This window comes from Podarcis filfolensis (genome assembly GCF_964270895.1).
Source record: "Podarcis filfolensis genome assembly, chromosome: 2".
Lineage (NCBI taxonomy): Eukaryota > Metazoa > Chordata > Lepidosauria > Squamata > Lacertidae > Podarcis > Podarcis filfolensis.
In genome coordinates this window covers 96,305,316-96,330,783 of record NC_139605.1, presented here as the reverse complement: position 1 = coordinate 96,330,783, position 25,468 = coordinate 96,305,316, and the positions used below count along the sequence as shown (strand labels likewise).

General features: G+C 45.9%; 3 long non-coding RNA genes across 4 annotated transcripts; 2 read left to right on the top strand and 1 right to left on the bottom strand.

The window, feature by feature from the left end:
- Positions 1-7,985: 7,985 nt before the first annotated feature.
- Positions 7,986-12,350, bottom strand: LOC310755760. Its single transcript, XR_014544518.1, has 2 exons — positions 12,212-12,350; positions 7,986-9,341 (listed from the first exon to the last, which is right to left on the bottom strand). It is a non-coding gene; the product is annotated as an uncharacterized lncRNA (long non-coding RNA).
- A 1,153-nt stretch (positions 12,351-13,503) lies between these two features.
- Positions 13,504-14,104, top strand: LOC310755783. Its single transcript, XR_014544542.1, has 2 exons — positions 13,504-13,597; positions 13,787-14,104. It is a non-coding gene; the product is annotated as an uncharacterized lncRNA (long non-coding RNA).
- Positions 14,105-14,216: 112 nt separating this feature from the next.
- LOC310755743 lies at positions 14,217-24,180 on the top strand. Of its 2 annotated transcripts, XR_014544496.1 has the most exons (4): positions 14,217-20,347; positions 20,703-20,891; positions 21,849-21,976; positions 24,034-24,180. It is a non-coding gene; the product is annotated as an uncharacterized lncRNA (long non-coding RNA). The 2 variants fall into 2 exon arrangements; XR_014544497.1 differs by lacking the exon at positions 24,034-24,180 and having other exon boundaries at positions 21,849-22,982.
- Positions 24,181-25,468: the final 1,288 nt, after the last annotated feature.

Sequence of the window (25,468 nt, the reverse complement as noted above, 5' to 3'; positions counted from 1 at the left end):
CATCTCAAGATGTTGTCACTGGGTATAGCTCAGTCGGTAGAGCATGAGACTCTTCATTTTAGGGTCGTAGGTTCAAGCCCCATGTTGGGCAAAGGATTCCTGCATTTCTGGTGTCTGGACTACATGGCCATTGTGGTCCCTTCCAGCTCTACAGTTCTGTGATTCTAAGTCTTTTGTTCAAATCTCACCTTTGACAAGAGCTCATAGGCCGTCTTAGGTAAGCTGCGCTGTCTCAGCCTCAGTCTCTCCTCACACCTCCATTTACAATATGGGGGGGGGCAAGCTGGAACATGTGCAGAGGAAGGCACTAGGATGATCAAGGGTCTAGAACAGGGGTCAGCAAATTTTTTCAGCAAGGGGCCGGTCCACCGTCCCTCAGACCATGTGGTGGCCCAGACTATATTTTGAAAAGAAAAGAAAATGAACGAATTCCTATGCCCCACAAATAACCCAGAGATGCATTTTAAATAAAAGCACACATTCTACTCATGTAAAAACACCAGGCAGGCCCCCAAAATAACCCAGAGATGCATTTAAAATAAAAGGACACATTCTACTCATGTGAAAACACACTGATTCCCAGCCCATCCGCAGGCCGGATTTAGAAGGCGATTGGGCCTTAGTTTGCATACCCATGGTCTAGAAGCCAAGCCTTATGAGGAATGGTTGAAGGATCTGTTTAGCCTGGGAAAGAGGAGACTGAGAGGAGATAGGAAAGCCACCTTCAAATATCTAAAGGGCTGTCACATGGAAGATGGAGCAATCTTGTTGTCTCCTGCTCTGGAGGAATCCAACTTGAATGGATTCAAGTTGCAAGAAAGAAGATTCTGACTACTGGAAGAACTTTCTGACAGAAAGAGCTGTTCAGCTGTGCAACGGTCTCCTCCGGGAGGCCTCTCCTTCCTTGGAGGTTTTTAAGCAGAGGTTGGAGGGCCATCTGTCATGGATGCTTTAGCGGAGATTCCTGCATTGCAATGGGTTGGACTAGATGACCCTTGGGGTCACTTCCAACTGTACAATTCTGAGATTATATTATTCTGTGAATCAACCCTCCATAGATTATATTGGAACAAGCAGCCGGCTAGTGCAATTATAGTGTGTAAAAGCCCTTCGCCTCGCTTTGCACATCTTACACTGGTAGTGACCTGCAGCTGATACACACTTTATAAAAATAATATAATAATAAATTATTATTTCTACCCCGCCCATCTGGCTGGGTTTCCCCAGCCAATCTGGGCAGCTTCCAACAGAATATTAAAAACACAATAAAACATCAAACATCAAAAACTTCCCTAAACAGGGCTGCCTTCAGGTGTCTTCTAAAAGTCGGATAGTTGTTTATTTCCTTGACATCTGATGGGAGGGCGTTCCACAGGGCAGGTGCCACTACCGAGAAAGCCCTCTGCCTGGTTCCCTGTAACCTCACTTCTCGCAGTGAGGGATGAACAAGTAATAGTCTGAGCTACCACTGCATCTTAGTGCCCCTACCTGAGGCCCAGGAGTGATGACAAGACTTGTCCCCCTCACTTCTGTGAAATGGGAACACTCTTAACTAGGCTGCTGATTTCACAGAGGGGCTCAGAAGATGATCATCAGCTCTTAGTTTTTTAAGGTGATTGCATAACTACTGATTTTAAAGTGTTAAATAATGACACTGCGCATTTCATATTGGGTTTTTATGTAAGATTAGAATTCAGAAGTGGCACTTAGAATAATGGCATGAGGCAGCCCGGTGATATTTCTAGCAGGCGAGAGAAGATCCCATTTTAGAAGCAGCAATCTTTAACCACAGTGGCAGATGCAGTTTCCATTCCTAGCTCCATCTAGGACATGTGTTAATTCAGTTCTTTGGATTGTCCTACAACTAATTTTAAATGTGCTTTTTCATTTGTTGGGCAATATATATTTAAATATATATACCAGGACCCAGAACAAACATGTCTGACGTCCTGTTTGATGCTTTCATTTGATGCTTTCATTATTAAACCTCCCCCCCCCCATCTCTTTCTGTGTCACATCCTCTTTTAAAAAGTATTCCCATTTTACAGGTGGGAATACTGTCTCATCCAGGGAGAATAAAGATCTACTGCTGCTGTGGATCCTGTCGCCTGATGCGATCATCTCACCTTGCCACATGGGCAGGCCCATCCCTGTGTACAACAAATCACAAAATACAATACAGAGCACAAAATTCAGATTGAATTAATCATATCCAATACATTCTTAACTTTCTCATTCAAATCCATGGGACCAAAAATGTGGATCACATTCATAGTTTAGGCCAGTCAATAAATATGTTGTTGTTGGAACTCAGCTTCTCTCAAGAACCCGCCCCCCCAGCCAGCAGGCCCAGAGGTCTGGGATACAGTGGTACCTCGGGTTAAGTACTTAATTTGTTCCAGAGGTCCATTCTTAACCTGAGACTGTTCTTAACCTGAAGCACTTTAGCTAATGGGGCCTCCTGCTGCCGCTGCACCGCTGGAGCACGATTTATGTTCTCATCCTGAAGCAAAGTTCTTAACCTGAGGTACTATTTCTGGGTTAGCGGAGTCTGTAAGCTGAAGCGTATGTAACCTGAAGCGTATGTAACCCGAGGTACCACTGTAGTGGCAATTGAAGTCCAGCAACATTTGCTACTATGGTAGGGAAGTCTGATCTATTGAGCAGAACAGGAATGGGGAAACCTTAGCCCTCAACTGTTGACAGGCTCCAATTCCCATCAGTCCCAGGCACCGTGGGCAATAGTTAAGGATGATGGGAGTTATAATCCAACAAGATACGAAGGACCACAATTTTCCCATCTCTCCAATAAATGAATGGATAAAGAAATCTTGCAATGAAGTTGTCACATTTTATCCAGTGATTCATACTGAGCTTCCAGTGAGGAACAGAGGACTCTCTTCTGAACTTCACACTACTTTAAAACACACACACAATTCTCTGGTCATCTAAGGACTGGTGTCATGTAGTGGTGAATTTTCACATGGGAGCTTAGAATTCCTTTCATAAAATCTCACCACACCTATTAACTGATTAGGTGTGACCCAATAATAAAATGTGTTGTTTTTAGGTGGTGTTCAGCAAACTCCTCTAGTGAAGCTGCAACATGGAGACTTTAATTCTGACCTGCTTTGCACAGTTGTTTGGAAGAGTTCCCGAGATAATGAAGTGTTTGAAATACTCTGAAGCACCATATAAATTTTAAGAATTATTGCTGACTGTGCCTGATGAAAAACTTCAGTGATACCCTTAAACTTTTTTTTTTTTAATTTCAAATGGATAAAGTCAGTCTTTCTTAAAAGCACCATCTGAAGCGATTTTGTGTCTTTTGTGCATTGGGTCATTTTATCCAGTCCACTCAGGGATGACTTCCACCGTACCTGCAAACAAATCTTCCCAAAGGTAATACTATAGATGGTTGTTTCGTCTGGCACCACAAAACTGCACTCTCCCCTGTTGCTTCCACTTTTTAACCTGAGACAACTGTTGTGATGGAACAGTCTTGAGTGACAAGGAACCTTCAGACAAGGTGAGATCACAAGCTTGTGCCCTGTAATAGCCAGGGCAACTATCAGCCAGTCACATCTGCTAATATTTTTGTTTAAAGCAACTTTTTTCACACACACAAAATTGGCTCTGCTCATGTGTAAGCCCAAATTAAACAGCTCAGGCTTTTCCTGGCATAGGGATAAAGAGATGAGGCAAATTTTGCATGCTTAATACCTGCATGCCAAGAAGTTATTAAAGGCATGAGATTAGGTCCAGTTAAAAAAAAACACCACCAATCTACCCCCTCCCCCCCCCCAAAAAAAACTGGCAACCTTACCCAAGTGTGGCAAGGAAGGAAGGATTTTTAATTTTTTTCTTGCCTACATAAAGCAAACAAACATGTTTGTAAATAGACTGCGTTTCCCAAGTAGTGCATTGGTAGCACCAGGGCATATACTGGTTCTGTACACCATACAAAAATAAAAATAAATCTTATTTGCATTGATGTCATCTCTGGAGACTCTTCTCCAAGTGTCACTATCATCATCATAATTTCTACTAATACATCAGAGTATACGGATGGGTACCTGCCCCACAGAGCTTACAATTTGGAATTCAACCCATAGGAAACAACAGAGGAAAGGAAAGGAAGGGAATTAAATTGAAGGCAGGGCTAGACAGTGAAGGAATATGTGATTGTTTCAGTTTTCAAATAATCATACAATTGTAGACTTGGCAGGGACCATCTGTTACATGTTATAGACTCTGTTATAGACTTAGGGTCTTCCAGGTCATGTGTTTGAGCCTCATGTTGGGCAAAAAGATTCCTGCATTGCAGGGGGTTGGACTAGATGACCATTGTGGTCCCTTCCAGCTCTATGAGTTAGTGATTCTGTAATTTAAGGAACTCCTTCTTGAAAGAAGTTTGCCTGTCACCAATCTTCCTGATGCCCAAATGAAACCATTTTTTAAAAAACAACCCCCAGCTTTTAAACATGTTATTTTTAAAACACTCTGAACGTTAATCAGTGTTAAAACACTGATGAACCTGACTTAAGAATTTCATCTCATTTTTGTACACAAAGCTGATGGGCAGTATATAACGGATGTATATAAGCAAACAAATAAGTCTGTCCACCGGTACCACTGAAGATCTGACTCAAGCTGTTTGGGCAGGAAATCTAAATCACACCCCTTCTCTGAGTGGCAATCACAACAGCAACTGACCTCTTGTTCTCATTGGTTCCATGCTGGCCTCTCACCTGTCCATATACCAAGAAAGGATAAATCTGGGACCAGAGCTGGATGTGCAGTCTGCATGTCCAACCTCCTGCTGTCATCCTGGGTTTGGTGAGAGAGAGGTTTTTCCAGGTAGATGTCCCACACCTGGTGTTACACTGCAGCACCTAGCTAGTGGCTACACAGGCTATACAGGCAGCTGCTGGATAGACATGTTCTTAGAGACAACCAAACCCTTTTTAACTTCCCAAGGAAGGCTCACTACTAAAGCAAAGTTGAAATAATGCTGATCCAGTTCTTTCATTCCTCTTCCCCTGCTTATCTGTCCATCAGTTGTCTACATCCGTCAGCTGTTTTATGTAATATTTAGATGGAAAGCTTCTACAGTGTGAGTAATGTTAACCAACAGGGATGGCCTTCCATGTTGGACCATGTGTGTAGAAATCATACCCGCACTCTTGTGTTTCGGATTGTGTGTGATCAGACTTTGAGTGTGACCGTGTTGCGTGCATTTCCACAAACCAGTGGCCCACCGCTGCTTCTGGAAAGGCTGCTCCTTCATAGGGCTCGATTCACGGGTGAGTTTCTCTTGCTCAGGCTCCACAGAATGAACCAGAAAACTGTTAGAATTCCTGTGCTCCATGTGTGTTTATATGTAAATAAAGTAGATTAGCCAAAATGCTGAGTTGTTGAGGTCTGTTACACAAGCTGTGAAGACTCTGCGGATCCCTAAGTGTGCCGATGTCTGTTGGCATCGGTCGCTGTGATGTTCGGGCTGAATAAAGCTTTTGAAGCTACCGAACGAACGACCAGGAGGAAGAGAACATGCCAGTCGGGCTTGTGTCTCTACCAGGGTCCTACTTGAGTGTAGGACGGGTTCCTGACAAAAACATGCCAAGAATGATTGTGCCCCCAAAGCACTGAGTCCCATTTCCTTTACAGAAAGCTCATTCCCCATGAAGTCCCATTAAAGTCTGTGGGGATGAATCCCATGAGTAACTGCGGCTTCATACAAATGCAAGTAATGGTCAAGGAAACCCCCCACTCCAAAACCAGACATAGGCTGGCCCGGCCCTACCATTAGGTAGTGTGAGAAAATGGCTTCAGACACCAGGGAGAGCAGTGGTATCTCCCTAGTTATTCCTCCTGAGCCCCTTGGAGGAGTAACAGTTCTGTTGGGAGGACAGAACTATGTGCACCACTTGAAGCCCCATAGCTTGTCTGCTCACGCATGGTAGAGGACACTATCCCGTTGCCAGTTTTGAAAGATTCAGCTACTAGTCCAGTTGGTTGTCCGTACTTGGGATGAGGTTGAGGACTGCATCTTGTCCCTTGCCTCAGACAACAAACTTTCTTGAGCCAGCCTTGCACATAAGGCCGGTCCTGCCATTGGGTCACATGAGGCAGAACACTTCAGCTAGCAGATCTTGAGATTTCATTAAGGTGTAGCAAACTGTTGATCATTTAGTTTCCTGTTATGTTTTCACAACCACAGAAGTGACCAGCCAGCCATTGGGACTTTCTCTATTGAGGTTCTAAATTGTTTGTGTATGGGAGAGGGCTATGGCTGGACAAAAATTATAACTTGTCAGTGGTGAGGGGAGTGAAGGGTGAATTCCCAACTATTCACAAACTTCTGTAGCATGAGGGGGTACCAAGGAACCCCTGCACTGTGTGGCCTGGCAATAATTCATTTGCTGAAATGTCCAGAGGTTTTTCTAGCAGGGCAGTCCCATGTTCCAAATTGCCTTTCTCTCAAGGAATCGCCCGTTAGCACTGTGCCAGAAACATGTCATCCAATGGGTAAAGCAAAGGGCCCTGTGGCTTTAAGTTGTCCTCCCTCCCAAGTCATTTTGATTTAATTGTTTGCATTTGTCCGGTGATCTCATTTGTCCGGTAAACTCAATAAATTATTTGTGTAGGCTGGAAAGCTGCTGGTGTGTGAGAGCTGCGACAGTTCCTGAAGGCGTCCAAAAAAGCAAGGCTAGGGACAGGTGAGCGCTTCCAAGACTTTCCCCAACAAAGCAGAAAGAAGAAACGCAGGACAAATTAAATGCATCTTTGCCATTTGCAGGAGGCCACCTGGGTAGCAGAAAAACAGGCATGTGTTCTCAGAGAAGAGGGACCTACAAGTGTCTTCAGGTCCATTCACTTGCAGATGCTCATCTGCTGAAACAAGACCCCAAACCAGGCAGATGCTCCATTTCCACAGAGCATGGACCACGAAAACGGAGGCTGTTCAGCTTTGATGCTTATCAGCATCAGCATCGCAAAAGGGTTCAGTACCCGAACCTTAAAATGAAAATGAGCCAGTAGGACCATCACACTTATTAAGAAGAGTAAGAGAGCCACCTTAGGCAGTGGAAACGGGTGGTGTTATATCAGGTGTGGACAACCTTTTCTGCACTCACACCCTCCCCCCACGCAGCCACAAGGCGCATGAAACACCTGCAACAGTGCATGGATACCCGGAGGCTGCCTGCCAGTGGGTGCAACTGAAAGAGATGTGGCTGGAGCCAGTGATGTGCCAATGGTGGATGAGGCCATTCACACACACACACACACACACACACACACACACACACACACACAGACTTATTGAGAAGAGACATCATCTATTTATTTATTTATTTGCTTAATTTATGTTCCACCCTTCCTCCAAAAGGAACCCACAGTGCCAAGGCTGTTAACTCTCCCCTCCCTGAGCGACGCTCCTCCCATCACAATTATGCAATTCTTGGCCTGCTCAAACTGCATGGGGGATGGCAGAATGCAGGAAGGTTGCTCCCCAGGCTGCATCCTGCCCATCAGAATGGTACCCCTCCGAGGTCACCAAGCAGCTGTTTGGCAGCCTGGCAGGAGTCCAAGTGTCATAGTAAGGATGGCTTAGGTAAGCACAAACTCTGCAGGGAGGCAGCAGAAATGCGGTGGGCGGTGAACACTTCGTGGACCTCGCTGAAGACCTCAGAGGGATGCAAGTGCCTGGTGGTCACAGGTGCATAAATTTTCCAGCTCAGGAGTCAACATGGCTTAGGATCGGGCCTGAGAGCCATTTCCAACATCAACCACGTGAGAATACAATTCCCATGTTAACCTTGCAAAGGAAAGGGAACTTTTTTTGCATGAAAAACAAAAACGTAATTTCTGCCTTGCCCAGAGTTGTACATCTCGCTCCAGTTCAAATTCTTGCTAGTGTGTTTTGGGTTACTTTTATTCCAGACGGCCCACCCGCCCAACAAAACAAAACAAAGAAATCAGTTATTGAGCTATTTATTTATTTACTTAATAAAATTTATATACTGCTTGCTTGATTATAGAAAAAAAACTGCAAAGCTGTTTACAAAAAGATAAAACAATAAGATTATCACTTTTTTAAAAAATTGCAACCATAATCTAAAACATACAAAAGTTGAAACAGCAACAGAATAGGCCAAAACAAATTAAAGCTCGTACCAACTTTCAAAACATATGGGTAGGGCTGTCTAAATAATAATGTCTTCAGCAGGCACTGAAAAGAATACATGGAAGGTGGGTATCAATCTGCTGGAAGAAACCATCTAGATTCAAGGGTTGCCTTTTAGGCTTGTGCAATAAAGATGGAGCGGGGGGGGGGGGGTGAGGAACATTCAGGATATGCTCACTGTTTTGCTCACTGGTTTCAGAGACTCAGAACAGAAGCCTAAAACTGCAGTCATTAAAAATACATCCTTTGGGGTAGTCCCACAGAAATCCATTGGGGGTATTTTTTTGCTAGTGCCAGCATATACCCGGTATATAAAGTTGAACTTCATAATGCACTACATACTAAGACTAGAGACAAGCATTTTCCAAAGTGTTGCAGGAGGGATCGTTGTTGCTTGTGAGGTGCGCAGCTATCCTCCCACTTTTGCCTGTAAGGAAAAGGTTTGTCAGGTTTTTATCCTGGGCCAAAAACCTGCCAAACCTGCTTAACCAGAGGTGACTGCTTGGGTGGGGGTGGGGAGACGGTCTGTTCACACACACGTGTGGATGTACAGTATGGGAAATCCTTCCTCAAACCACTTTCAGCTCTCTCAAAAACAATTGTCTGCATCCTGCCAAAAAGCCTTTTGCTGTGAGGTTTATATTATAAACATATAAATGCTATTTAAGTGCAATGTGCTTAAGATTTAAAATTGCAGGGTAAGTGTATATTTGTCTGTTCCCCTTGTTTGCTGTGATCGCGCTGTGGCTTGCTGAGGGCATCATTTCCTTCCCACATTTCTTTCTTTCTTTCTTTTACAATTCTGCCCTCGACACAAATTTATTTAGAAGCCAGTCCCATTGACTTCACTAGCCTGTACTCAAGATCCAGTTCGATATGCATTTTTTTTCTGACTGTGGTGTAGATCCGCTCCTTAATGTGTCAAGGGCGTGTTCATCCTCACAAGGACCCTGCAATGTGGGTCAGCACATTTACTGACTAAGCGAGTCAATAAATGAGCCGGGATTTGAACCCAATGCACCTCTCAATATGCTATGAAGCCGGTCTTGCATAGCTGCCATGCTTAAAATGCTTTCTCCAGAGCTGCCCTGTAGAAGCATCGTGGGGCTGCATTCAGAAGTGTTGCTCAGTGTGACAGTAAAGCTCCCACCTGCAGCACAGGGAGGGAAGAAAATGTTGGCAGTTATTGCCTCTCCCCCTTGCAGATTAGTAAAGGTAAAGGTAAAGGGACCCCTGACCATTAGGTCCAGTCGCGGATAACTCTGGGGTTGCAGTGCTCATCTAGCTCTATAGGCCGAGGGAGCCGGCGTTTGTCCGCAGACAGCTTCCGGGTCATGTGGCCAGCATGACTAAGCTGCTTCTGGCGAACTAGAGCAGCACACAGAAACGCCGTTTATCTTCCCGCCAGAGCGGTACCTATTTATCTACTTGCACTTCGTGCTTTCGAACTGCTAGGTTGGCAGGAGCAGGGACGGAGCAAAGGGAATTCACCCCGTTGCAGGGATTCGAACCGCCGACCTTCTGATCGGCAAGCCCTAGGCTCAGTGGATTAGACCACAGCGCCACCCTTGCGGATTACATAACCCTAAATCTACTCCAGAGGGTGGGGCCCCTCTTGAGCAAATTTAGGGGGTCATGGGGGCTGCCATGGCAAAAAAACAAACAAACCATGCTTCTGACATGGGCACAGCCAGGATTTATGCCAGGGGTGCAGGCTTTATGTTAGGTGGTGCAGAACCTCAGTTAGTTAAGTATTTTTATTGATTTACTTGATTTGTGGGGCTACGCCCATGGCTTCTGTCCCTGTTCTGCTACCAGAAGCCTTACCACCACTGAGCAATACCACTACATACATCCCACTGTTTCCACGGGTTTTGGCTACAAGACAACTTTGTATGCTTTGAAGTCTGCTCCTATATGGATGCCCACAAACGATACAATTAAATAGGAGACAATTAGGCAAGCACCCCCATGCATAACTTCGTCTATCATCATGTGCTATCTGTTCCATAAGGCAATTTGGTACACATATTCAGGTCACAGTTCTGCGTTTCATTTTCAAACAGCAGCAATACACAACCCAATAGACTATCCCCATTTAGTTGGGAGGAATAGAAGAGGCTAGAAAAGAGACAGAGCACAATGGAGATCCAGTGCAACGTGGGGTGTGTGGGTGGGTGTGTTTGTGTACTTACACGGATGATCCAATTCCCTCTTTGAAGTTGGAACACCTGGTCACCCCCACACCCATTTTCAAAGGAGAAATGCAAACGACATTGTAATGTAATATATGCCTGGGAGATTGAGATATCAAGATGAGAATCCTTGTGCTCATTCAGGGTACATTTGTAAATTGCATCTTCAAAGATTACTGAACAAGGCTCTCCCCAAAGCCAGTGGAACATCTTAAACATTGTGCATTATTAGTTTATGTATATCTATCCTGTAGACTAGGCATATCATCTTGGCTTCCTGAATTTGGGGGAGGGAGAGGAGGTAAAGGCAACGGAGGCTTTCCTATGGAAAGAATGGACAGCTCTGATTTTACTGAGACAAGAGATTGTTTCTCCCTTGCATCTTTCCCTCAACAAAGCAAGGAAGGAGAGACAAGGAGCAAGGTTTCAGAGACTTGGGCACAAGGCAGCCTGACGCTGTCAAGAACATTTTTTTAAAACTCACACTTCCGTAGTAGAGCTATCACGAGGGCCATGCAGGAGTGGGGGGGGGGCTTGAGGGGACTCCTGCAGGAGGAGAATGAGGGTGGTTCTCCCCCTTTCCTTTGTGTGTTTGGAGTGGGCCTTCTCAGCTCAGGATCTGGCCCCTCCAGCCGGCTTTTGTGGGGTCGGGGGCGAAGCCAAAGCCAAAGATGCTGAAGATCGAGAACTGAGGTTGGCCCCTTCCGCTGCTCCTGCCTTTTCGTGCTCGGGCGCACCAGAATGGACACGTCCTGGCCGAGCTCTCAGGCCTTCGTGCCGCGCCCCCAAGTCGCCCCAGGAAGCCAAATCTGCACTGAGGCAAAGGATGAGGGAGACACAGCAGCGACCAGCCATCGCTGCGGGGGGAAGGTTGAGATGCTGAGGCCCGGGAGAAAAGGGGAACTTTGTAGAGGTGGAGAGGCGCACTGGAGTAGGAGACGCAGAGCCTGGTGGAAGGAGCTGACGCCAGAAGGTAGATGGGCGCAGAATCCAGAAGACGGGAGTTTGGGAGCATGGCAAAGGAGGGAGAAGGGTCTGCGTGGATGGAGCTCCCCTGTCTAGGGTGCCTTGGCTCACGTTCAGGTCTCCCGCAGAACAGGGAGCCCACCCAGCAGATTGGAACAAGGGAAAGGCGCGCTCCTCCTGCCTTTGGGCCTCATCGCAGCTACAAAGGGAGGCAAAATCCAGAGATCCAGGAGTCCGGAGAGAGACGGGACCCACGCAGCACCTTCGGGCTCAGCACAAAAGGCACTAGGAAACACCGCCCCCGCGGAAATCCAGGCGTCCCCGCCCTCCTCTCTCCCTGCGCGCTCCCACAGATCCCACCGAATCTGTGCGTCACATATTTTGATTTAAAGCAACTATAAATTCAAACTGGGGAAAAAAATAATCCAAACCTTCCACCTATGCGCACATGCCAGGCTCTCTACAGATCCTTAGCGAGGGAATCATTAAAAGGTGGGATGAGATAGTGAGAGATTCAGGCGCTTTTTTTGGTGTTCAAAAAATATTTTGAAAGGTAGTGTGCAATCTACGAGTCTGTGATGCGTTAGGCAGGGTGCATTGGGGGGGTGTCTCTCCCCTTCCCCTTGCTCTACAGAGAAGAGATTTCTTTGAACAGAAGAAACTCGCCGTGCAAGCTCCTGGAAGCTCCGAAGGAGCTGGCGTTAAAATATTAGCCTTCTAGGCAGGTAGCACCGCCTTTATGTAAGCAATGAGACTTAGCTGTTGCCCAGTAGGTATCAATATATGCTTGAGATATGGGGGTGGGGGGAGGAGAGAGACAAGGCCCCAGCGCTGTTTCCCTAGATCCATTGTAAAATACCTGATTAGGTAAGATTGCATCAAGTTGCCTCTGATCGCCGTCGGCGTCATTCTTTGCCAGATGCTGAATTCGCTCTCGTCGTGGGCATCTAAGAAAGAACAGGGGGTGCGTCCACACAGCCCGCTTGGGGCAAACCGATAAACACACGAGGCAGCGCCCGGTGGCGACCCCAGCCCTCAATGCAATACAATGCGGAGTTGGTTGGTTCGGTCTGCAGTTTGCAAACTGTGGGATCTCACTCCCCTAACAGCCAGGATCGCAGCTTCGGCGCAGAGCGCTCTCCTGCTCCCAAACTTCACTCTCCCACTGAAATTAAAGGGACTTGGAAACACCGCGGGGGGGGGGGGAATCCCACCCTGCCTGTAGGGAAAGGTCTCTGCATAATGCGCGGCGCAAATGCACCGACACGTATCGTGGAAGCCGCGCGGATTCAGCGTGGAGCCCGCTCCGCCTGCGCGCTTTTAAAGTGTGTGTTTTAAAGGAGACTTCGACTCCTCGTCGTTGGCTAAATTTGGGGTCTCTTCTCCCCAGCACTTCTTTAATCGTGGGGGCGCGATCCTGGATCCTGCTGCCGCCAAGAACGCGGTCCTGGCTCCGCTTTGCGCGGGTTTGTTGCCCGCGGGGACGCGCTAACCAGGCCCAGGCCTTCGAGATGCAGAGGCAGGTCTAAGAGCCGGCGCGCCCTCGCCCATTCCGGCGGCGGCGCTCGGCTCTCGGCCGCTTTCTGGCAGCGCAAGAAGCCGGAGATCCTTGGCGCTCCGAAGAAGGAACCGAGAGAGAAACCCGCGTCCTCCCGACGGCACCGGGGAGAGGCAGGCAAGCAGCGCGGAGCCGACGGCGCAAGGTGGCCTGCGCAACCCGCGCGCTCTGCCCGGCTCGCCGGAAGCTTCTGGCAGCCCACCGAAGCTGGAAATGTGCCGGATCCAGAAAACGCCGGCCAAGCTCTCTCTCCCCGCCTCGCCGGCTCCCAACAGGACGCCCTGCTTCCTCTCTCCTCGCTGCCGCAAGGTCTCTGCGTTGCGGGTCGGCTCCTCCGCCTCCACCAAAGCCGCCGCCGCCACCACATCGGTCCTTGGATCTGCTGCGAACTGGTTCAACCGAGAGCCGGAGAGGCGACTCCATCGTATCTACCTCCTCCGAGCCCAGCCCTTTGTTTACAAAGGAAGCTCTGGGAAAAAGAACCGTTAAGGGGGGGAAACTGCCCCCCCACCCGGGTTCTTTGTGTGCATAGGGACGAGGACAGGTCTGTGATAACACAAATTGTGCAACTCGCATTTATAGACGTGCATTTATATAGACGCACAATTACTGTCAATATTAAAGAATCGGTTCGGAGGCGGATGGCGAATTGAACGGTTTTACAAGAGAGTCCGTGGAGCGTAAAAAGTGCGTGTGTATGCATATAAAATTGGACACCCATTTCTGTATTAGGCTTCTTAAAATGTGCGATTTGGGGCTTGCGTTGCAAGAGGAAAGGGCCCTTAAATTAAGATTAGAATCTTTAAACAACTCCCTCTCCCGTCCGCCCTTTTTTTTTTTTTAAAGGTTCCCTCTGCTTTTGTCTTCCTCCCCAAGGGCTCGAATAGAAGATCCACCGAGAAAAATCCCACCCACCCCCGCGCCTTCCTTGCCCCATCATAAATTTGCGCCCTAGTTCTGTCTTTCCAAATTTCTCCGCCGTGGAAGTTTCCCCTACTACCCCTGGCCCGATGCTCAGCTCCCGATGGAAGGCAACGAAAGGAGAGCTCCGTTTGTTGCTTTTACCAAACGCAAATGCGGTCGCGGAAGCAACGGTTATTATCTCTTATTAATCTCTCCAGTTACAAGTCACCGGTAAACAAGGAATGAAAGTGGCGGTTTCCTTAAAATTTAAATAAAGCAACTACCCCCTCATGTACGTCCCCAAACTGTTTTTATTTTATTTTAAATAGACAACATAAGGCTTCCCAAGTGTGATCAAATCCTCCTTATGAAGCAGAGGCTGCTGGAGCCGAAGCGACGGTTTCACGCTTGCCTCGGAAGGAGCCTCGTCCCTTTCATTTCACTTGCTGGGTTTTTGTTGTTGTTGCAGATCGCCTCTCTCTTTCCAACTCTTGGCCTCCAGAAACTACATTCGAATCGTTTGTGTCCTTCCTGGCTTTCCCAGGCCCCTAGATAATTTTGTTTCCCTGCCCCCACCGTCGTATATTTTTTTCTTACTTTAAAAATTATATATCTTCATGTCACAACCGTTTCCCTTTTAAAAGCACAAACATCCAATTTGGCTCAGTGTAATAAAATCAGTCGGAGATCCTTAAACGCGACCATTCCGCTGAATTAAGTTGTGAAATCTAATCTATTATATCCATAAAGGAGAATGCTTTCATTGTAAATTCAGGTTATAAAGAAAACTCTACCTGGAGCAGTCAAGTCGTCCCCCCCCCCAATTTCTCCCCCACCTCCTCTCCCTCCTCCCCATTCGGATTTGCTACTTGATGGCTTATCAAATTACTTCAAAACGCCGGGCTCCCCTTTTTCCATATCTCATTGGAACCAAAATTAAATGTGGCAAGACGTCCCTTTTAACAGCATGAAAAGGTCATAAACCGGCAACAACAACACAGGAAAGAATAAAGACACACAAAATTATTCCAGCCCTTTGCATCTAGGGTTCTGTGATTAATTTGGACCTTTAAAAATACCTCATATATATCTTAAACAAAGGCAGCAAGAACCCAGGCAACTCTGCAGAGTCGGGGTTCGACAGACACGCACGCAGTTAGAAATCTATAACGATCCGATCGTGGAAGGAAATTCAATATACAAGAAAGGGGACCCTTTGAAAATGGATCGAGTTAGCTGGATCGAGAGGTGACAGTCACGATATGTTAAAAACCCCGAACGAAAATGCCCCATATTCCTTAAAACGCAGAGAGGTCTTATATCAGAGCAACTGGGGAGGGAAAGGGGGGGAGCGAAAGAGAATGAACCCATCAAAATTAAAATTTTGGAAGTGTGGGGAGGGGAGGAGAGGAGAATACGATCTGGCGCCTGGGCTTTCTCCTGGTTCAAAGAAATCTCTTTCCCGGAAGAAAGAAAAGAAATCCCATCCCCACCCCCCAAAAAACCCCACCATCCACTGATTACACTTTATCTTTCCAAATAAATTTACAAACGCACACAGTGAAATTAACCTCCGAGTACCTGGCAGCTTCGAGGCACTGGGGCAAAAATAACACTAAAGCAGATGCAAAGTTTTAGTTATTAAAGGGAGAAGTGGGTGGAAAGGGGGGGGAGGAGGAGAGGGAGAGAAATCTGTAGGATGCAGCTTTTGTCAGATCTTGGGAGAAAGATTTATTAATGTGTGGCTTATGTCCCTAGTGTTATATCCTCCTAAAGCCCTGCCCGATTTCCTAGTCTAATCTTTTATTTCCATCTAATTATTTTTTTTCCTGCCACTTTCAACTCAAGTCTTAAAAGAGGGGAAAAGGGGTGGGGGATAAGCAGGGAGGGAGAAAGAGGCAATATGAACTCTGCAAAATCTCCGGAGGGTTCCCCCCCCCTTCCCAGCGCTGAAAACCTGAACGCCCCAATCCCAGCTAAAGAATATTAACAAGGGCTTCTCGACACAAGCCCTGTACAATATATAAATCGCGGGAGGGGAAAATCAATTTATAAAAAAATATATATCTTAACTCGAGAGGGGAAGGATTGGGCGCGGAGGGGACGACGAAAGATAGAGCCGAGGACCCGCGAGTTTAAGATGTTAAGCTCAGTATAATAAATATGCGTAAAGGGGAAGAAACCACACTAGCCAGGGCGAGGGTGCAAAGATTTGGGTTAGTACTAAAGGATATTCCAAATGGAAACATTTTGCAAAACAAGTACCTATAAATAAAGGAATGGAAGCAAAGAGTCTAGCTCCGAACCCCCCTTTTCTAATTAAAATAAAAAAACATTTGCACGGCAAGTTTTAATTCCAGTGTAAAACTCCAGAATAGTGGCGATTTCGATGCACCAAAACGGGGGCAAAAGCTAGATGTTCAATATTAGCACCACTTAATCTTTTGAGGTGGGGAAAGACTCAAATGGTGGGTTATTTGAACAAAACGAAGAGAACGTTCAGCTCCATTTTCATTCTGGCTACATTTTATCAAAGAGAAAAACTGATTTTTTTCCTTTTAAATAGGATTTACAGTTCGAGACTACCTACGTTTACTCGGAAGCAAGGATTTCCACAGCATCTACTAAAAATTAAATAGGACTAAGAATTCCAAACTTAAATAACCCCCCTCAAAAAAAGCCATGCGGCAGATAAGATTGGATCTAAATTATATTCTTTAAATATATGGATACTTTTAAACGCTGGAGAAAGGGGGGAAATGAAGCTTAAGGCACCCATAAAGTAAAATAGAAAGAATTGCATAGGTGGGAAATCTTGCAAAGAAATCTACTACAAAAATAGTGTTGTTTTTCCTGGCTTCCCCTCTCGCCAGTTAAATAGAGATTGTTTTTTAGAGGGTGTTTTAATTAATAAAGAGGAAAAAGTGTTTTAGGTATTCAGAGTTGGGCTCTTCGAAACTCCCGATGCACAATATATTTAATGTGTGTCTCGCTAAAATCTTGTATAGAAATATCTTTTAATTTTTAATTTATTTTAAAGTTCTAGTGAATTCAGCTTTTATATAACCAAAAACGACCACCCCCCACCCCCAACACACCAGCGCTCTAGTTAATTTAGAATATTTGTTCATTGCAAACTGGAATATACTAGAGCAAAATTTCCCACGCCTTTGGGAAGGAAAGCCCTTTAAAAACGCCTGGGAAATACAATGCCAAGACTGGCTGTGGTATTTGTGTATTATAGAGCCATTGTTCCACAAACCATTAACGTTTTTATTCATGAAAACTTGGAAACAAATAATAACGTCATGGGCAGTTTTCAAAGGGAACTGGCGAGTCTATTTTCTGCAATTGAAATTCTGAATCCTTAAAAAGGGGGTGATCGTTCATAAAAATCCCCACTTGCTTGTTCGTATTTGTTATTACCAACAAAAATTAAATTTTCTTCATTTTATCCATCCATTTTGTTTTCGGCCTTAGATCTATTTCCTTTAAATTTAGAAAATTTAGGGTGTTTAGAATCTGCCGGGCCTCTTGCATGTAAATAGGGTTGTTTTTTGTTCAATTTAAGGGGACAGATTTTCCAACTTTTCCTGCAATTTCGTATTTAATACAATTATTTTCCTTTTACATTAACAACCGCCAAACCCCGACAAAAATGGTTCCACCTGCCCGAAGCCTAGATTTAAATTAAAATGCCAACCGAAATATTTGAACATTTACTAGTTTCTGACCTAATCACCTATAACTGTTTCTGGGGGGACGGGACTTTGAGTAAAGGAAAAAAGAAAAAGTTCAAATGAAGGTCCACAATGGTCCAAATATTACCGTTTATTTATAAGTTATTAATACAGTATTATTGGAAATAATGTTACTGGTATTACTGTGGGAAATTATGTCACGTGCCAGTTAGCATTAAGAAATCCCCCCACCCCTTTACGAAAGTGAATTATCATCAGTGTTTCTAACGTTCAGAAATCAAACGCCTAGTTTTCCCCAAGACCCACTGTTTTAAAAATAAATTTACAATACCGTATATGTAAAACCACCCTAATTTTAATACACTAAGAATTTCTTATTACATTTTAGGCGATATGTGACTGTTATAATCCTGCATTTCCATTTTGGGCCCGTTTTGCATTTGAATACAATCCTAACATGGATTTAATTAATTAATTGCTTTTTTTAAAAAAAATGTTATATTTTCGCTCCAGTACGATATTTTGCGCGTTCCATTTCCCAAGTATTCGAAACAATCAGATCGAGCATATTTTTTTTGTCTCTTTATTGGATGTTATTCTGTTTTAAATAAGATATTGGGATGAAGGGAATGGGGCGAATTGTTCACAATCACGGGAGGTGGGGAAATAATATGGGAGGCGGGAAATAAATAAAACCACATACCTGCAAATCCAGAGAGCCAGTCCCTTTTCCCCCAATGAGTTATTAACACAGAGAGAGAGAGATTGGGGGTAGGGAGCAACCTCCCCACAGTGTTTTCTTTTTCCCCCCTCCTGCCCTTTTCTCTACACACATACACCCCTTCCCCCAATAAAACATTAAAATTCAACGCGGATTTTCTCTGCAACCCTGAAGCGGGGGAGACTTGCTCCCTCGTTGGGATCTCGCCTCCGGCCAAAATATTTTACAAGCTCAGCTGGGAGGCGGGGAGGAGGAAGCAGCATCTCATTACAGGCGATCCCTCTCCCGTTTCCCCGTCACCACGTGTCTTCGCAGTCCCTGGGCTTTCGCACGTACATCCGGGTCTCCGGCTCGCCATGGCTCTGCATGCAGTTCGTCGCTGGAGACCGGAGCGCCGCAGAGATCAGCCGCTTCGCCTGCCTGCTGTCTTGATTCATCCACTCGGCTCCTTTTTCCTCCAAGCTTTGCAAAGCACAACTCGCGCACCCCCCCCCCCCCACGACTGCAGACCAGACGCATTTGTTTCGCCCCCCAGGCCAGCGGATTTGCATCTTCCCAGCTGGAGAGGACACGATCCTGGTGCATCCGGGAGAGAGCAGTCCCCTCCGGGATCGAAGGCGATCGCTCCGCTTCTTGCTCGACCGGCGATCTGCTGCTGCTTCCAGCAAAAAATAAAAAGTTATTGCAAGCGGCGCCTTCCTGCCAGAGCTGCCTGCTCCGTCGCCGGGCTGTGCCTTGCAGTAGCCGCTTCTTTCTTCTTTGCAGAATCCGATCCTGCCCCCATCTCTCCCTCCCCTCCCCTCCGGCTCTCCTCCTGCTGCTGCAGCCACCCCTCCTCGCGTTTGCACACACACAGCTCCGGCTGTGCATGCCTGCTTTTGCAGAGAAGGCTTTGCATGGAGACGGCAGCGGTGCATGCAAGCCGGCCGCGATAAATAACGCTCTGCTGCAGCCGAGGCTGCCCGAGAGGCTTCGCTGCCCGGCTCTGCTTCAGGTCTCACCCCCAGGGAGAACGAAAGGAGAGAAGCAGCGGCGGCGGAGCTGGGGAGAGAGGAGCGCCCGGGGCGGAAGAAAGGAGGGAGGGAGGGAGAGGAAGAGGGGGGGAGGGGAAGAAAGGCAGCTTTGCTGGGAAGAGCCGCTCCAGCCTGCCCTTCCCCCCCACCCCTCGCAGCTTTAATCAATGGGAACTTCTCCGCCGTGCCTCTCTTAAGGAGGGGCGGGCTTGTCCCCCACCCCCACCCCCAACAACACACTTCCCATCCCCCCCCCCACCCCACCGTAGTCAAAGCCAGACTGGCTAGCAACTGGGATAAGCTCTTGCAGCTCCTCTTTCCCGGCTCAGTTTCCCTTCGCTGCAAAACAAGCCAGCCCCCCCCCGCGATTTTCCATGGGGGGGGGGTCCCCAAAGGCGCTCGTCCACCTTAAATCCCCGCAGTCGCGCCTAGCAGCTCTCGGCCAATCAGCGGGACGCCTCGTCTCGCTTGAATGACTCTCGTTCTTTGTTTGCGGAGAGGGAGGATCTCTCCAATCTGATAAAGGAGAGGAGGGTGCGGGGGAGGGGTGGGGAAGGAGGCCCAGCTGTTGGAGGCTCCTGAGCCAATCGGAGGCCAGAGCTCTTGCCTTTGGGTGTGCATTTATTTATTTTTTTGCTCCAGAAATTCCGGCTTGCGCTGGGGGATGCCCTTGCTGCGAGCGGGGGCCTGAAAAAAAAAATCTCTCTCTCTCCTCTCGCTATATTTATACTGGCCTTTCAAACTCAACTCATCCAAGGAGCTATTAGGCTGTCTGTCTGTCTAGGGCAATAATGTTTGAACAGGCCTTCCAATCTGTGACCGTTTAAACAAGGGCCATTTCAAGGAAAGGCATATGATTGATATTTCAAATATGTCTCTTAAAAGAAAAAAAAAAGGGGGGGAAGAGGCCACACCGCCAGGTTGTGCAGAACGTAATAGGCGCTGAACTCGGCGCTCCTTTGTAGCGGCGCTCCCCACGGTGACCTTCCGGCCCTCGACTGAACATGAACTCCCCACTCTCCCCACCCCACGCCACCCCCGGTTAGGAGCCGAAAGCAGGAAAGCACACGCGCTGCCTCTTTCTCTTGTGTTTTGAAAGGTGGTGTCAGCTCAAAATCAATCCCATTCGGGAAAATAACAACTTAAGAGAGTTGTTAACATTTCTAATTTAATCTATCCGTCCGTTCTGGGAGGTAGAGGTGTGTGTGTGTGTGTGTGTAACTAGGACAGTGAAATCTGTTAATGGTTTTAAGGCTGCAAATGCTAAGAGTAAGTTCCCCTGAAGTCAATGGGGCCTCCTTTTGCTTAGACGCCTCTAGGATTGTGCTGCAACGTCTATTTGTTGTTTTGCTTTTAGGCAAGGAATAATTATTGGAAACAAATGGATAATGCCTGAACCCAGGTGTCATCTGGAAAATACGGCATTCGGTGAAGTTTTTTTCTTTCTTTTACAGAACAGCGAAAACTTTAAAAGGGGAGGTTTTGTGGGAATTCATCTGAAGTAGAGTGATCTACTCTGAAATCCTTTTCAGAAAGAGCAGCACTGATTTAATGTAGTGTTTTCTTTGACTACTGAATGAAAGCCTGCAATTTGCATGTCCGCAGGAGACAGAATTCTAGAATACATAGGACTCGCTCTTAGGGTGAGTGCCGAGGTAATTTTGCTGTTTTGAATTAAAATTTTAGGAAGCTTCCTTATAACGAGCCAGACTATTAATTCATCTATTAATTCATATCAATATCTTCTACACAGCAGCTCTCCAGGATGTCTGACAGTGGTCTCCTAGTTTTACCTGGAGTGAACATGTGACATATTCTGCATGCAAGCTCTACCACTGAGCTATTGCCATTCCACTTTAATTTAGCAACATGAACCTCAGCATATTTAATCAGGAATATGTGCCACTGAATTCTTGGGAACTTGCTCTATAGTAAGTGAACTTAGGACATGCCCCAACCACCCTCACCCCGGTCCCAATGTGTTTGAAGCCGTCCTGCTTCTATGACAAGCAGGTTGCCTTTTCACAGCCATGTAAACCCATTAATTGCCACTATGGTCATTTATAAAGGATCATCTGGCCTTTAGATATTACATAATCAATAACCGTCCAATTTTTTTTGAAATGTAAGATTTAAACATCTCATTAAAAAAAATAGCAACTTTCAAATTCACCATTTAATTTTGTGGTGCTATTTCATAATTCAGGCAAAATAAGATCATATCATGAAAAAAACACCCTACAATTAAATGTGTCAGCGTTGGGGTTTTTTTATCCTTAATTCACTTAAAGTTCAAGTGCTGATTTTTTTTTTTGTACCAAACACACACACACACACACACAGAGAGAGAGAGAGAGAGAGACAGAGAGAGACAGAGAGAGAGAGAGAGTTATTAAAACTGGTAGGGAAATAAGATCTTCATATCTTCTGTTTTGAACATCTAACCAGATTAGATTTTGAGGTGTATGCGGATACAGAATTATTTTTTGTGTGCAATCAAAAACCCCTTCTCAAAGAAGGGACTGCTACTAGAATATCTAGAAACATTCCAAGCAATCCACAGTTAATCAGCCTTGGTTTTGCTCTTTAATTACCCCCAGAAGGCCTGAAGCCATTCTCCCAGCCATGCAAAGACCTACTTCCTGTATACAACTCTTCGGTATGGCAGAGAGAACAAAATCTGAAGTCGATGACAGGGTGAAATTGACTCAATATTGCCGTCCCCCAAGTAAGCAAATGTGGGGCCACAAGTGCCTTAAATCTGCTCATGTAAATGTTATCATAGCCTTTACATCAATTCTCTTGGGGTAATAGTTCCTTGGGAGTTCAGATTTTCTCCTGGGTAAAGGCAGTTCTGATTCCACCCTGGCAGCAAATCCAGGCCACGTGTGAGGAAATCAACCATAAACTTCAGAAAGCAGTTATTTTACAGCGCAAGGAAACTGGGTCATGGCACTGTTTAGCTAGTCGTCTTACTTCAGAGTAGTATTCATCAGTACGAGACATTCACACTCAATGTTCATTCACACCGTCTAGGGAGGGTGGCTGTACCTAGTCACACTATTAGGCAGGGTACAGTAGCTTGCCTCTGAGAGCAGAGTTTTGGGTATCATTAAAGGGCAGCAAACTGTCAATGGCTATGTTTGTTTTATTTCATCTTTCACCAGTGGGGGTGGCAGTTTAGATTTTCTGCCTCAGGCACCACAATGTCTTGGGCTGTGTCTCTGGCTGTACTTGCTTAACATCTGCTACAGGGTGTATCGCCGTTGCCTATATGTGTGAGATGCACATGCTACATATAATTGACTGTGCATTCTAAAATCCACACAGCAGCTGTCTCTCATTTTAGAAATTAAGCACTGGAAGCGTCAGGACTGGGGAAACCATTCCAGACACTTTGTCACTCAAGGGCTTAACTGTTGGCTGACGGTGCCTAAGTATTTAAATATTTCCTCGGTTCTGTACAGGGCCGGACCCTAAATATTTGATGCTCGCTCTTCAGAATTTGAAATATTTCCCCAGAAAGTTCTTGTGTGTCGCTACATTGTGTGTCACTTAAAATGTACACGTGGCCCAAGTAGAAGATTGCCAATGCTACCAAGTGAAGCACATTGTGGTTAAGGGATACAGAGTGCATCACTGTATGCCTCCTGGCTGTCAATATCATGGCATACAGCTTGCTATGGATGATGGGAGCATTGGAGCCCTTGACACAAGGCACTTTAACTTCAACAGAGTCTGTATTTCAGGATCGTATAAATGGGGGGGAAACATATAGCAAAGTCAACCAACTGAAGTAGTAACAGGAAGATATAAATGTACTCAGATGCTTGCAATTTTGCAAGTAAGATAAGAACCCTTTTGAGTTAGCTGCTTATTTAAAATAAAGAAAACTGAGTTGGGTTATTGAAAAGGAACGCGTTTTAAAAACTTGATAATTTGCTTCTCTGTCTTTATGCTGTTTATCCATGCCAAGGGACCTTTCAAGGGGGAGTAGTTCCAACTGGGTAACCAGTTTTGTCTCATTTTATTTGCTCTGTTTTGTCATTCTCGATTTCCATCCACGGCTATGATAATGTTGCAATCCTTGGGTTGGGCAAATGTTCTTTAGGTCTGGCCCTGCCCAAATTATTTGCATTGAAATGAATCTTAAAAGCAATTAAATAGATCCTGTTTGGCAAACCCCACCCTCACCTTTCTTTATTGTTTCTATTGGGGTGGGGGGCTGTTACCGGTAAGAGTAAAGGAGCAGCTGCACTGAGTCAAGTCCACTAAGCCCTGTATTGTATCTCCCAACAGTGGCAGAATCCAGATGCCTGAGGAAATGTACATCTACAGAGTGTATTAGCCAAGTAATCTTTTTATTGTTCCCTCTCAGGCCTGAACGGGGCCTATCATTGCTTTTGCAAAGCGTTACTCTGCTTATCTTGCATACATTCCAGCTCTGATTCAGTCGCTCACTATCTGTACTCTGTGCATTTAATTTCCCTGGGACCATAATTCCACACCCCTTACAACAATTTTTTTCCAATTTTATTTTATTTACTTACTTTTATATTTGCCTTATCTTCTATCAAGGAGCCAAAGGTGGCCACCCCTGCGTGCACTGACAAGACCCAGACCTGCTTAGTTTCAGCAGGGTGGTGGTGATTTCATGTGCTTTCCTTCTATACCATGGAAACCATGTGCATATACAGTACATACCTGAGACTGAGGATTACATCGATGCTGTAGTTTGCAAAAGGGTGTGCCATAATAAAATGGGTTGTCTTCATGCTAATTCAGGCACTATTCCGCCTCCTACTTGCGCAAGTTCTCCCAGCCATCCTTGAACAAGAAGTTGCACAAGGACCATGCCGCTTGGGAACTCAGCGTTGCTGATTAAAGTACGGTAACTTCCCTCATCTCAGGAAATGTGTCCTTCTTGGCTGGTAAAGGGACCCCTGACTATTAGGTCCAGTCGTGGCCGACTCTGGGGTTGCAGCACTCATCTCTCTTTATTGGCCGAGGGAGCCGGCGTACAGCTTCCAGGTCATGTGGCCAGTAGGACTAAGCCGCTTCTGGCGAACCAGAGCAGCGCACGGAAATGGCGTTTACCTTCCCGCTGGAGCGGTACCTATTTATCTACTTGCACTTTGGTGTGCTTTCGGCCTGCTAGGTGGGCAGGAGCAGGGACCGAGCAACGGGAGCTCACCCTGTCACGGGGATTCGAACTGCCAACCTTCTGATCGGCCAGTCCTAGGCTCTGTGGTTTAACCCACAGCGCCACCCGCGTCCCTTCTTGGCTGGTAGCAATGCTCATAATCTAGCGGCGAGGCTGGGAAGTGCATCCCTGACATTGCAGAAGTTGCCTTCAGCCTTGATCATAGAGGCATGGAATCGTAGAATTGGAAGGGATCACGAGGGCCGCGATCCCATTCAACCCCCTGGGATGCAGGAATCTTTTTGCCCAATCTGGGACTCAAACCCATTGCCCTGAGATTAGGAGTCCCATGCTGAACCTAAAAGAGGACTTCGTTTGTTTCTATTTCCCATATCCATAATGCAAATATGAAAACCTTTGTTGGGTGGCATGTGCTTTCAGGTTTCAAGTTTCTTTCACTTTCTCTTCCTCATCATATTCATAGAAAAGAGTGAAAGGGTCATCTGCTCTTTTTGTGTCTTTTGTGAAAACACTCGCTGTGTTTACTTATACCAATAAACATCCAAGAGCGCTTTTGCAAAGAATAAGAAAAAAACCTGGAAACGGAACTGACTCTTAAGACTTCAGTGTCTGAGTCATCCTGAATTTGATACTGTATTGTGCTTTGCCCTGACAATTGTAGTGTATGTGTGCTCCACAGTTCCCTAATTCTAAGACACACTCATGAGTTCACTCAAAGACTTGGGGGTCTTTCCCAGTGTCCAGAACTCAGGGGACCCCTTAGGTTGTGTCTTCCAGAGGGCCGCTTGCTCTGCAAGTATTTTAGGGGCTGGCTTTGCCTCATAGCTAGCTAGCATTGTTATTCTTGCCCTTTGTGAATTCGTCTCATCCTTTTCTGAACTTAGTTATGTGCAATTTGGCCAAGGCTTGTTAAACTTTGTAGCTGAATTATGTAGCATGTCTGAAGTGCAATAAAGAGGTAACCAGTGTCTCCTTACCTTCTCAACATTGCTAGTTGTTTTCTCTGGTCTGTCTTAGGGTTTATGAGGTTTATTTATAGGTAAATGTATTTTTTTT